This window comes from Cryptomeria japonica, chromosome 8, assembly GCF_030272615.1.
Source record: "Cryptomeria japonica chromosome 8, Sugi_1.0, whole genome shotgun sequence".
NCBI lineage: Eukaryota > Viridiplantae > Streptophyta > Pinopsida > Cupressales > Cupressaceae > Cryptomeria > Cryptomeria japonica.
Window position 1 is genome coordinate 260,658,200 of NC_081412.1, and position 15,722 is coordinate 260,673,921.

Here is a 15,722-nt window from a genome sequence, read left to right on the forward strand (position 1 = left end):
AGAGTGTTGGAAAATTTGATTAAGTATGAAAGTAATTGTTGCCAAACTAGGAGGTGTGTCTACAGAATGATGTGAAGGTAGATAGGAGCGGTAAATGATCTAATTCAGCAAGGAAGTGCTATTTCCAGATCGGTCAAAGAACCTGTTGTTCTCTAACCATTACAACAGTTTTAAATCCCCTCACATGGTAAGCTCTGACAGGCTTGTTGTTAAAATCCTCTAACTAGGTGATCCATTATCTTGGATTTGAAATCCTCCATTGAGGTTACCTTTAATAGGGTATTACCTTTAACAGGGTATTTGTAGTCAATCTCTTAACTAGATCTATTCCTAACAGAACATTCTTGTATATTTTCTAACCAGGCTTGGCTCCTAATGGGGTGAACTTTAGAAGAGTTCAAAAACACTTGTGGGCATTCATCCCCACCGTGGTTTTTCCCATTTGGGTTTCCACATGAAAAATCATTGTGTCAAGCGGTGAATGATTTTATGGATGTGTTTTTGGTATGGTTGATATAAATAATTGGTAAATATGCATAGATATATTTAAATGATTGGAAATGATTTGAAATATGTTATTATTGGTATTAGTGAAGTGGTTTAAGGTTTTGGTCAAAGAATATTTAAGTTTCAGATCTGTTGCATTATATCACTGAAGTATTAGGTCAACCGGTAAGGTTTAACAAAGTAGCTGCAGGTTTGTTAAAGTGTCTAAACTGGTAAAATTTGTGAGTTGATTCTTATATGAAAATAAGTTTGGTGAAAATTTAGTTTATTTTCTAACTACTAATTCACCGCCCCCTCTCAGTGGTTGAGCGGATCTTTATAGTTTCGTCATATTATCGTGAAATTGTGACCAAAACAATTAGGAGAATTGATGGTTCTACCCTAGTAGGTATAAATGCATCTACAATAATTGATTTCTTGAACTAAATAGGAAATCCCTAGCAACCATTGATCTTGATAAGCTTGAAGAAGAATACATGGTGCAAAGGAAAACCTTGAGATGCAATGAGGTCCCTAGGTACAATAAAAAGATTTACAAAAATATAATAACTAGGATCTCAACCTTTGAGCAGGAACCCTTGGAGCTCACATCTTTTGGGGTTATTTTGTCAAAACATATGATTCCTTGTGTCAAATATTGAGAAAGGATGTTGACATAAGAATGCTAGTTAATATGATGATGATAGTCATGCACATTTAGAACCCTGTTCTCAATGTTGAATATAATTTTGCCTCATACATCTTCATTGAAATCTATGAAGGGTTGATGAGGATTAGAGAGAATGATAGGGTAATTAATTTCAAATATTATTCTCTCTTATGTTATTAATCTTATTTCAAAACAAGTCAAGTTGTGATAAGATAATGAGATTGAAAATGGTTGATAAGTTTGGAAAGCCACAACCAGTACAATGTTGGACTTATGTGTGGGATAGGAAATATATCAACTTAGATTATCTAGTATTTCATGAACACTTTGTGATGAAGATAATGGGGTGGTTTAGATTATATTTCACTAGGTTGCACCAAAAATTATTCAATTGTTGAGAGCAAAAGATGAAAGGCCAAAAGACAAGGGGCTTGATTATGGTCATAACTACAATTTTGGTGATTGGCTCTTCTTTTAAGACTACACTATTATTAGAGTGTATGGATGCCCTCAGAAAGCACATTTCTTGCCTAGGGTTGTATCTCCTAGATTAATGTTTCTAGAGTTTATGTGATAACTTATATGAATGGAGAAAGAGCTTATGGAAAAGGATAGAAAAGGTACCCACATTCCACGATGCACAAGATTTATTGATTTTGAAATTGGATGTGATACATTAGAATGGGCCCAATGACACATTAAACCATGTCTAATTTGAGATGTTCCAAATTGACACCTTTTCATCTCAATAAATATGTTAATACATTGAAGAATGACAAGTTGAAAAGGGGTCATTATTTTAATAAAATGTATTATGAGGAAGATGTTAGAAATTGCCCTAATACATCAAAAGTATTGTAAAGGAGAAATAAGTGCACAATACCTATAAGGCTTGAGGAAGAAAGGAATAAGTTAGAACCACATATCCCTAGTTACTTTTCTAAGGAGACAAATGAAATCAGAAGGATGAATCTCATGCTTGATAACTTTGAAAAGATATATGGAAAAGCCCTAGTTACAGTATCTTAGCCTTCAAGTTTGCAAGCTCCTAATGAAAAAGGAATTAAAATTATTCAACTAGAACATGAGCCACTACAAAAGAGGCAAAGATTTCATGAGTGACATCCCTTAGTGCCATAAGAGGAAACTGAAGAGAATATGGGAGACATTGAGGAAGTTGTATAGGCAATGCGTGAGATACGTTTTGAAGAAGAATTTGATCAACCTCTATCATCACCTCATAGAGAGGATGTTACCACATGTGTCATAAGACCAAGTAGATATGAATAAAACTACCCCTATTGACCAAGTGGATGATGAGAGGATGATAGAAACCCATCAATTTATGGAAAATAATTGTCTCATTAAAAGTTGAGAATTCAAGGGCTTTTGGATAAAATGAAGATGAATGAATTTGAGCATGAAGAAATGGTTGTCTCTACTCTCAATGAGGTGAACCTTGAAAACATTGATATAATCCCAAATGAATTAAGGAGGATGGTTTAGGAGAATGACATGCTACTAGTAACAAATTGGGGTTTGGAATAAATTTTCTTACTTGATTAGATAAGGAAACAAGATGATCAAATATTTGTTGCAAAGTTTGATAATGAAAATGGTGTTAGGGGGACAAGGTATCACCCTAGGATTAAACCATTATCTCAATGGGCCAAGGCTCCAAGGATATATAACCCAAAGTTGTTAGATGGTGTAGAAGAGACAAAGAATAATGCAATTTTCTGAACACTAAAATATACAACATCTTTGGAGGCTACCACCATCACTTTGCATTCAACAATGTTTACTAAAGCTGCAATAGAGAGACACCAAAAGGAGTTAGATAAAATAAAAATAAAGATCAAGTTGTGTTGAATGAGGCATACAACAATTATATATGGATTACGTGTAGTTGAAAAATGCTACAAGAATGACAAATCCTCCCCTGGTTCCTTCAGGTGAAATGGTTGTATATCAACCCCCTATTCCCACAAGAGATGCCTCTCCTATAGATGACATGCCAAGGCTTGAGGCAGAAGTTGAGGATTATGCAAGAAGAATATAATCTTCAGAGGAGGTACTCCTCAAGGCTAGAGCAATCACCAAGGATAAATCTTTGGAGGTTGTAATGTCATAAATTCCACCCTATGCAATTCCATGCTACACAAATGCCTTCTCTTTATGTTGATTGGAGAACATCATCACCTTTTGTCATTTTTGCTCATGTGGCTTGCCTAGTCAATCTTCACCATGTCTTTTTCATAACTCCATTGATTGTTGATTCATGGACACTAGCGTGTCAAAGAGACTTCTGCATGCTATGCTATCATCCCATGAATTTGCAAATTGAAGGTGGTTGTTTGAGCATTATGCCCATGATTGATAGGGTTCATAAAGCCTCTGCGTGTGCCCACCAATGTCTTTTTCAAGACTAGTTGTTTATCTTTCCTTGAGATTTCATTTGGGATCTCTAGCAACTAATTCAAGCCTCTTGGACATTCTTTGACCTCTCCTACAACTTCTTGATCACTATAATTCCATTCCACCATTGTTGCATGCCATTTATCTCATCAATATCTTTACAACTATATATCAGAGGAATTCTTGGTGCTCACCTTCATGCTATCAAATTATTGTTTTCTTGGTGTTGAAGGGGAGTTTCTTCCTCTCTATTTATATTTAAGCATTGTATCTCTAATAGCATAATTATCCATTTTGTATTATTCTATGCATTTATTTATCCAATCTTCTATCCTTTTTTGTTGTGCATGGAGGTGGAAAAATCAAAATGGGGGTCTAAATGTGGCAAACCTCTATACACAACCACAAATGTTTCCCTCTATCATGTGTGTAGGTTTTTGAAGAAGTCTTAAAAGCTATCTGGAGGCTTTAATCTTGGACCGGTTGTGAGATATTATTCTCTATTTCTCTCCTTTGATTTTTAGCATTATAATCATTTTTACTTTCTAGTGCCCTTTTAATTAGCCTAAAGTTTATTTGAAAATTCTATTTGATTGCACTATACTTTCTATAGGCTTCCATGCTCTATCTGTATGAGACATTAGCTCATCATGTTGTCATCTTCAACCCCCACACACATCCTCAAACAAAGACTGTGCAAAGGTTACTAGAGAGCCTCTATGACCTATTCTTTCATATTAAACAAACCTTTTATCCAGTAAACTCCATCCTAGGTTTGGGTAGTTAAGTAGTTTATATCTCTTGGCTCACAAGAGCACTGGGTTAGCGAGGTGGAGTAGGCTTATTTTCTCCTCTAGGATTTAATAAACTATTTAAGTGAACAAACGTAGTTTCTTTAAATGGTTCATGAAATCCCATTTCCTCCACATTTTGGTGAACTCGACATGAACCATTTAAGTGTTGCTTCATTCTATGTGTTTATATGCTCAGTTTGTCTTAAAATTTACTTAGGATAAAAAGAACTTAATCTTTATAAAAAAATTCTTAGTCAATACTTTGTATTTGAATATTTTATTGCACACCCATGGACTAGTTAGAGTGTTGTACAAATTTTCTATGAGCTTTACAACCTAGCCTAACACTAGGGCTATTGTGATGAGGACTTAGAGACAATGTATTCCTTGTGATCATTACAACCCTACTCAACATGGTTTGATGTTCATAGACATGTTAGAACCAAGTGATCTCTTCACTCCTCATCCCCTTAAGAGTGATATGGTTGGGCGATCTTCTACAATAGGATCATAAGATACTACCCCTGTGAGTAGTCCCTTGGGATCTCCTCTCGCTATTGACCATGACTCCACACTCTGACCGGATTCAATCATTAGAGGAGAACCTTGTTGGGAAAATGGTGTTGTACACCTTGCATAATAATGTTTCATTGTTATATTATTTTATTATTATGTGAGGTGGACATGGAATTATATTGTAATATCATATTGTATTGTTGCACCTAGGAGCACCTAGATGGACGTGCAACATGTAGAGATTCCCTTGGAATATTCTTGTAACCACTTGATGAGTTGTATTTACACATTGGTATTATTATATTATATTTATTTAATATTGGGAAATGCAATTGTGATGAATTGCCCAATATTAAATATGGGTCAAGGGTAGGTAGGAAAAGTATTATATTTTATTGTCACATGGTTTTGGATGCATGGTTTTCATGTAATACCACTTGGTGGTTTTGTGGTTGCTTGTCTCTATAAAAGAACCACAAGGATAGTTGTTTGGGTTAGCCAGTTGGGTCTGCTAGCCAGATTAGCATTTGTGCAGGAGGAAGCATGGCATGGGATGTGTGGATTCATGCTTGGTCACATGGAGTATTTGGTTATGGTTGGGTTTTCAAAGGCTTTCCATAGTTGTATTGTAATGGATGCATTGGTGATAATACATGGTGGATGATGCTTTTGGAGGTTGGGTTTTTCCCTCATGAGGGTTTTCCTAGGATATATCTTGTGTCACATTTTCATGGGTATGTTGTCTATTCTTTGTATATGGCTTCTATGTGTTTATTTGATTGAAATCTATACTGAGCTATGTGGAAATTGGTGGTATGATGAAAGAATAAGGATCCGGTCAACTACTGAGAGGGGAGGGGGGGTGAATCAGTAGATAGAAAACTGTATAAACTTTCACCAATCTCTAAAACAACCTCTCAAAGAAAACTCTAAACTGACAAGTTAAACTAGTTGACTATTATAATAGACTAACAACAAAACAACTCTGAAACTCTCAAAACCTTTTAACCAAAACATCCAAATACTTTACTGACATCAGTAAAATATATTTCAGATTGCTGTTGGTTAACATAACATATCAAAGTGGATTTAACAGTTAAGCAATTCAACCATAATAAACATAACCACAAAAGAATTCACCACTAGACACAATATTTTTGACGTGGAAACCCAAATGGGAAAAACTATGGTGGGGATGAATACCCACAAGTATTCTGAACTCTTCTAAAGTTCACCCTGTTAGGAGCCTAGCCTGTTAAAGATTTATAATAAGTCCTGTTAAGAATAGATGCTGTTAGGGACCACCCGGTTAACTGATTGACTATAATGCCCTATTAGGAGTAACCTTGGTAGAGGATTTGAAATCCAAGCTAATGGACTGCCTGGTTAGAGGATTTTAATAACACTAAGCTTGTTAGAGCTTACCTGGTTAGGGGATTTGACTGTTGTAATTGTTAGAAAACAACAGGGGTTTTCTGATCAGTTTGAATATCACCACACTTGCTTGTTCAAATCCTTTTCATGCTCCTATCTACCTTTACACAAACTACAGATACATCATCTGGTTCAATAACCACACTCTCTTACTCGCAACTACAAATTGCCAACACTACAACAAACCAACTCATCGACCTTATAAACAAAATAATAGGTCAGTAACACATCACAAACCTAATTCTCTCATAGAGATTACAAACAAATCGATTTAAGTATGACCGTTGGATTACATGACAATCAGTGCACATCATTCAAGATATTCTTGACCGCTGCTTGATCACCACTTCATCGAACACTGTAACTCATCATGTGGTTTCCATTACATGCAATGAACTTTCTCATTCCCAAGACAAAAACCGTTATCTCTATGCGCCAAAAACCACTTGAAACTCTTCTCATACAACATGCATACGTGTCATGATCATTACCGCTCATCATTTGATCATAAAGCAATACAACTGATTCACCAAACTTCATTGGTTAGGGTTTATCGTATCAATAGGTAGGGTTCACCGATTGATCTCACTTCTTCTCTAGTAATACGGGTTTCCTACACAAGCTCACATACCGGTTGCAAAACAACATTATAACAACATCATTACCGGTTATAATTGACATCAATGACAACATAACATTTCATTAATGCAATCTTCATGCAAATCATGCCAACAATCTCCCCCTTTGGCATTGATGAAAATAATAATAATAATAATTATGTACATATCTACATTTAAAATAGAATTGTTTGCCAATTTAATCATTATATTTATCCCAATTTCTTTTTTTTATAGATAAATGCTATCAAAAGAGGATAGCTCCCATTACATCCAAGGTAGTAATATTTTATATACAACCCTAATTCTAACTTACACATTCAAAAGTTGCTACCCTGGCTCTAAGTTTAGACTTTAAGTTATTATGTAAGGAACTCATAGACCACAACCAAATTCCTCCTGATATCCATTAGTTTGAGCGTGCTTGCAGCAGATAACTAGTTATCAGCCAATTCCAGCAATTTGCAAAAGGGTGCAAGGTTGTTGTTTATGACTCCAATGCGATAAACTTCCTATGCATTATCAATAAAGTTATTTCTTTCCTTCATTGTCTGATCAAAAGAAGACTCAGGTGAGTCAAGATCAAACCCACCCTTATCTTCATCAGAGTCATAATAATCACTATCGAAGTAGATGGCTATAATACTCACAAACCTCCCATCTTCCAGCTCCAGAATGGCATCTACAATCGCCTCACCATCTTCCTCTCTAATGAAACTACTAATCTTCTCTATACATCCTTCTTTGGAATCCATTACATCTACTAGTGGACATATTACCGCCTCATAGATAAATCCATTGCTCCAATGTCGCCCTCCACCCAAAACACTAGTCACCCCCCCCCCTTATTGCATCTTGAACCCATTCACCATGTATGTTGAACAGATATCTACATTGGGCCTAAATAGTTTCATTCCTACATAAACAAATGAGCCCTAAATGTTGTGACATTTTGTTGTAGGCAAGTTAATCGATCAGATCTCCATCCTACAATAAATAGCCAGTTTGCCCATGAATCATGTGACCCATAATATTGATCAGAGCCAATGATGCATATTATGGCTACCTCCAATTTGTCTCGTCATGTTTCCTTGATGATCACATGATCTTGTATCTTCTAAGCAAGTAAGATTCTATTCCTGGATATAACAAGTAATCTATAAGATATCTCATTTTATAATGCCACATTTCTACTAATTTTGTTCATGATTTGACTTGCATCAATTAGGATCATTTGTAATCCAGTCTGAGATTTATTGATGATGTAGCTAGATACCATTGTTATCTCATCCCATATTGATTTGTATAACCATTTTTTCACTATGCTCGATAAATTGTAGATAATTTTGAAATCCCAATCATTTCCAATCTTGATATTTTTTTAGTTTTGCAATGTAGGAATCCACTTGACATTTGATGCATTTCTTTATCACCACCAATGGTCAAGTCTCGTGTGTCCTTCTTTGTAAAGCTTCCTAGTGTATTCATTTTGTGCCCTTGTTATGTAGTAAGATATGTAATTCTGTCATTTCCATATTGCACCATCACTACATATGAACCCTCATGTGGATTTATTAGTTTTCTTTTTATTTATGCCTCCAATTCCATCATGTTACTATTTCTTGATGTTGTGCCCATAAATTGTACACTATATTGGCATAATATCTACCCATGTGATGTGTGTTTCCTACTTTTTCTGATCATGTTCTAGTATGTCACATCTGATGATATTGAGATATTATTTATTGTTTCATTTCCATAATGTTTTTTAATACTAGCCATAAATCTATATTTGATCTGCTTATTATTATTTGTTTTTGTGTCACACCCATGTTTGCAAGGAAATCTGCAACTTTGTATGCTTCTTTGTATATAGGTTTTATTGAATAGTCCCACATACCATCAATCATTTATGTATAAACATTTATCTAGTTTTGTAATCTCCAATTTGACATGTCGCCTTTGGCAACCACCTGTACACATATCTAAGAGTCACCCTTTATATCCATAATTCCTATATTTTGTTGCTTGCATAACTTAAGACCTAATGGTGGTGCTTCAAACTCAGCTTCATTATTTGTGGCAATGCCTAATTTCTTAGAGGTTTCCCATATGCAATTTACAAAGCAATCCTTGATGATACACCCCACTCCAGCTATTCTAGGGTTCCCTTTAGCTACCTTGTCAAAATTGAGCTTCCAACTTTGGAGTTTGGGGCATTTCCAAATAACATTAGATTTGTCTCTCTTGCTACCTAGTACATGGTTCACTGGTCTTTTTAATTCCAGCCATGATTTTTATATATGTTCATCCCACCTGAATAATTTTGTGTCCCTTTTAAGCCTCACTTTTGCATTAGTTGTTTCTATAATATCTTTGCTTATTTTATCAATCACCAATTCCACTGGTAGCTCTTTATCCTTGAAAATCCTTCTGTTGTTTTAATTCCATATGTTCCATACAACTAATGATGGTCCAATAGTCCATATATTAGCACATAGTGATTTGCAGTTTATTTTTGTCCAATGGATTAAAAACTATTTTCAACAATCCTATCTTGGTCCACTCCACGATAAGTTCCCCATTAACCAATCCCAACGTTTAGTTGCATATTCACAATTTATGAATAAATGATCTTCATTTTCCGAATTGTGTTTGTACATGATATTCCATGAGGGTCCTTTTATGCCAAAAGTCATTAATCTATCAACTGTAAGACATTTTTTGTGTACGACAATCTATAGGAATGCCCCAACCTTTAGGAGAAGTGCCTTGTCCCAACATAGTTTTTTTGGTCATCCATTCAAATTCCTATATTTTCTCTTGAATCTGATACCCAAGTTTAATAGAATATTCACCCAATTTTTCCCCACACCATACTATTTCATCTTCCTCATTGCATAGAACTACTCTACGAACACTTAATTCTTCTTTTAATACATTTTGAATGTGGTCAAGGAGTCCCAATGCAGATATGTCAATCCATTCTGATCTACCATTATATGCATCATCTTTTTGTTGTATATATCCCCCACTTTTGAACCAAATTTATAAACAATTTCATCAATATATTCATCTAATTTGATTATATTTGTTAGCCTTTCATATCCATTCTATGAGTCAGTCCAAAAATTAGCACTTTTGCTATTCCTTACCTTCCACATGGGATGATTTGAAATAATGTGTCTTTCATCCCATAACAACTTTCATGTTGATAATCTGCCCCTTGTATTTGCAATTGTGAGAATGTTGTTGGGATCCTCATAATCTAAATATTTTTTCTAAAAAATGTGGCAACAAGGCCTCTCCATATTTTTATACATTTTCCATGTCAGTTTTACACCTAGTAAGAGATTCTGCATTTTCATTTTTCTCAGACTTGCACCACCATCCACTTTGGGTTTTTTTACATCATCCTAACCAATTAATGGAAATTTTTTGCTGTCCTTTGATCCTTTCCATTGAAATTTTTTATAAATTCTCTCGAAGTTTTTTTCAATTTTGTGTGTTATTGGTAGATACAACATGACATAGGTACACATTGTTGATAAAACAAATTTAATCATTGTAATTCTTCCAGCTAATGATAACCATTTATGTTTCCAAGAAGAAGCTTTCACCCTGCATTTCTCAACTACTTCCCAATTTCTCAATTCGCATTCACCACCAATTAGCGGTGCTTCCAGGTGTTTGACTTGCAATTGAGTAATTGAAAATCACAAAATATTTGCAATCTTTTTGTGCATGCATTTTTTGGTGTTAAAGAAAAAATTGCTCATAATTTGTCCAGACTAACTAGTGTAACATTCTACTATTTCTTTGATGCATTAGACTTCATTAATATTAGCTTCACCAAATAATGTTGTGTCATCTGCGAATCGTACATGCATGGAAATTTATGTGTTATTGGCCAATGATATTCCTCTCTAATAGCCACTACAATTTTTTGCCTTAATTGCACATCCCAATGCCTCAGCCATGATCATGAATAATGATGGGGACAATGGATCCCCCTATCAAATCCCATTGGTGGCATTGAAAAAACCAAACAAAACTCTTTACTAGTTCTATAATCTTCAACTTGAATCCGTCCATAATGTGTTTCATCCAAATAGCATGGGTACAATTCATATAAGCTGCAACATACTCAGCTTCAATAGTAGACTGAGATATACAGCTCTGCTTCTTGTTACTCCATGAAACAAGTCTTCCTCCAAGAAAGAATAATCCACTGGTTGTTCTTTTTCTATCATCAACATTAACTGCCCAGTCAATATTTGTATAAACCTTTCAAATATCTGAATATCCTCTTGGTTGCTATCAAATGTGTTTTCTTTAGATTCTTATGAAATCTGGCAACTAGACCAATTGCATGAGCAATATCTGGTCTGCTATGAACAACATAGTGCAATTTACCTATCATTGACCTGTACTCCTTAGACAATTTACAACCTGTAACCATTGGTGTCCCAACTGGTTTATAGTCTCTCATTCCAAATGTCTTTAATACCTCTTTCACATACTTAGACTGTGTGATGAAAATGCCACTGCCGAATTTACAAACCTATGAAATTTTTTTATCTCTGCCACTAGAAACATTTCAAACTAACTTTTGATTTCATTTGCAAAGTCATCACTCATGCCATCATTGCCTCCAAATATGATATCATCTACAAACACTTCACTAACCAGTATCTTATCTCCCTCAGATTTGAGATATATGTTGCTGTCTTCACTGGTTCACATAAAACATCATATCATCAAGTGTGAATGTAGCTTCTCATACCATGCTCTCGGTGCTTGCTTCAAACCATATAGTTCCTTATGCAATTTGCATACCATATCTTTTACATCAGTCAAAGCATAACCATCTGGCTGCTCAATGTATACTTCTTCTTCTAGTATTCCATTTAGAAATGCTAACTTCACATCCATCTAATATACTTTGAATCCCTTATATGCTGCAAATACAAGTAAAGTCTTAACACCTTGCAGTCTATAAACTGGTGCAAAAGTATCACCATAGTCTTCTCCTTCTTCTTGTGCATAACGTTTTCATACCAATCTAGCTTTGTTTTAGACTACTACAATGTCTTCATTCAACTTGTTCCTGAATATCCACTTAGTACCTATCACATTTTTATTCACCTATCTGGGTACTAGGGTCCATGTGTTGTTCTTCTCAATTTGATCAAGCTCCTCCTCCATAGCTTTAATCCTGTGATCATCTCCAAATGCTTCCTTAGCAGTTTAGTTGGAGATCATAGAGAAATTCTCTCCAATTCTCCTTCTGGTTAATACTCCAGCCTCCTTATCTCCAATAATCTGGTCAGGATTATGATTGAGTCTGACATACCTCAGAATAAAATGATCATTATCTCCAGGTTCTTCATTATCATTATCTTCTTCCAAATCTACTTGTTCCAGTTGAACTGGTACAACAACATTCTCTTTACAAGTTTCAGGCTTCACTGGTTCTGGTTCCAAAATCAAAATGCAAGGATCTTCATCCTTTTTATCCACACTGGTTTCTCCTGAGACTTCAGGATACTCATCCACTCGAACATCAACACTCTCAATGATTCTTTGTGTTTGGTTTTTATAACATTTGTAGGCCTTACTCTTGGTGGAGTAACCAAGAAATATGCCTTCATGACTTTTAGCCTCAAACTTGTTGACATAGTCACCTCTCTTAATAAAACATTTACTGCCAAATATTTTAAAATAACTAACATTAGGTGATCTACCATACCAGTATTCATAAGGAGTCTTATCCTTACCACTCTTTACTAGAATCCCTTTCATAGTGTAGATAGTTGTGCTGACAACTTTTCTCCAGAAAGTTTTTTCTACACCTCCTTGTATCAACATCATTCTAGCAGCTTCAACAACTAACTGATTGTTCCTCTCTGCAATACCATTCTGCTATGGTGTCCTTGGTGTGGAAATATTCCTCTTTATACCATTTTCTTCACAATATCTAGTGAATTACACAGAAGTGAGTACACCACCTTGATCAATCCTTGGACGCTTTACTTCTTACCACTTTCCTTTTGAATTCCTTGAATTTGATAAATGCTTATGTTTTATCTTTCAAGAATGTGACCCACATCATTCTTGAGTAATCATCAGTGAAGATCATAAAATATCTATCACCTTGAATACTTTTGGTCCTTATGGGTCCACAGAGATCTGTATGAACCAAATCTAACAGATGTTTTTTCTGAAAAAGATTTGCTCTGAAAAGTTGAGAATGTCATCTTTCCCAACTAACATTCCTTACATAGAGCATTAACCGGTTTGTCCAACTGAGGCAAACCTCTCACTGTCTTGGACTTTCTCACTTTAACAATGTTATCAAAATTTATATGACAAAATCTCCTATTCCAAAGCCAACTATCATCTACTTTAGCAATTAAACAATTGTTGACTTTAGGATTCAGGTGAAATAGGTTACCTTTAGTTTGCTTGCCGGTTGCAATCAGTTCACCTTTGCTCCCATAGATTTTGCACATTCCATTCTTAAACTCCAATGGATATACTTTATCATTGAGTTGAGAAACACTTAAAAGATTGTGCTTTAGTCCTTCAACCCAGTAGACATCATTTGCACTTCTCTTTCCATTAAGAGAAATGGTTCCCTTACCTTTTACCATGCAGGGTGAGTCATTACCAAATCTCACAACTCCTCCATCAAATTCCTTCAAGGTAAGCAATTTTCTCAGGTCACCAGTCCTATGGCGTGAACAACCATTATCAATAATCCAATTATCAAAATTATCCATGTGAGAAACTAATGCCTTTTGATCAGATGTCTCCTCTTTAATGGCTACAAAGACAATGTCTTCATTAGCATCACCCTCAAATTCCCGATCAGTGATACCACCATCAACTGTAACTAGACAATCTCTTTTTCCTTTTCCTTTGTACTTCTTGAACTTCTCACGCTTATCCTCATTGTCACCATTAGGACAATTAGTTGCAACGTGTCCAATCTTGTTGCATGCAAAAAATTTCAAAGGTAGTTTACCTTTGTACTTATCGATACCTCTGGCCAACCACTTGGCCAACAATGCTTCAAGCTCAACCAAACTGTCTTCATCATCAACTTCTCTACTAGATCTAGATTCATAGCTGTGACTGACATCTCTACTTTTCCTCATAGGAGGGTTAGAATCTGAAGCTCTAAATGCAGATTCAGATTTCTGAACATTGCTATCATAACCATTTAATTCAAAAGCAGTAAGCTTACCAATGATAGAGTCACATGTTACCTTAGTTTTGTCAATAAATTTTAGCTCTTGAATGGCTGCAACTCGGATAGTGTAGACCGGTAGAAGGGTTATCCACACCTTACTAATCACTGTGGCATCTTCCACTTTACCACCAACACTCTTGATCTCACCAACTATCTCTTTTATCTTTTGACCATACTGTTGGATATTCTCACCTTCAACGATCCACATGTCATCAAATTTTCCTCTTAGACTCTCTTCTTTGGCAATCTTCACATGCTCATCACTGCTATAGATTTCTTCAAGTTTCTTCCACACCTCATTTGCAGTCTCCACACCATGGACATCTGCATACTCTGCATCAAACAAAGAACTGATAATAGCCTCCAGTGCTTAATTTTTTTCTTGTTTCTCTTTCCTCTGATCATCAGTCATAATCCCACTAGGTGCAATATATTGAGTACCAACATGTTCCCAGTATTGACTTCCTAGACTCTTGATATAGATTTTTATTCTATCACTTGATATCCTATAGTTCTCTCTATTAAACTTCAAATCTTCCTTCTTCATCATGTTCTACGAGATCTTTACCTCAAGCTGTTAGGCTTAGACCTTAGAAGACCTGAAATACTCTTATACCAATTGATGGTATGATTAAAGAATAAGGATCTGGTCATCTACTGAGAGTGGGGGGGGGGGGGGGGTGAATTAGTAGATAGAAAACTGTATAAAATTTCACCAATCTCTAAAACAACCTCTCAAAGAAAACTCTAAACTGACAAGTTAAACCGGTTGACTATTATAACAGACTAACAACAAAACAAATCTGAAACTCTCAAAACCTTTTAACCAAAAAATCCAAATACTTTACTAACATAAGTAAAACATATTTCGGATTGCTGCCGATTAACATAACATATCAAAGTGGATTTAATAGTTAAGAAATTCAACCATAGTAAACAAAACCACAAAAGTATTCACCACTTGACACAATATTTTTGACGTGGAAACCCAAATGGGAAAAACCACGGTGGGGATGAATACCCACAAGTATTCTGAACTCTTTTGAAGTTTGCCCTATTAGGAATCTAGTCTATTAAAGCTTTACAATAAGTCCTGTTAAGAACGGATCCTGTTAGGGACCACACAGTTAAGGAATTGACTATAATGCTCAATTTGAAGCAATACCCTGTTAGGAGTAACCTCGGTAGCAGAATTGAAATCCAAGCTAATGGACCACCTGGTTAGAGGATTTGAATAACACTAAGCTTGTTAGAGCTTGCCCGGTTAGTGAATTAGACTGTTGTAATTGTTAGAAAACAATAGGGGTTTGCTGATCTGTTTGAATAGCACTACACTTGCTTGTTCAGATCCTTTTCATGCTCCTATCTACCTTTACACAAACTGTAGATACATCATCTAGTTTGGCAACCACATTCTCTTACTCTCAACTCCAAATTTCCAACACTACAACAAAACAAATCATCGACCTTATAAACAAAACAATAGGTCGGTAACACATCACAAACCTAATTCTCTCATAGAGATTACA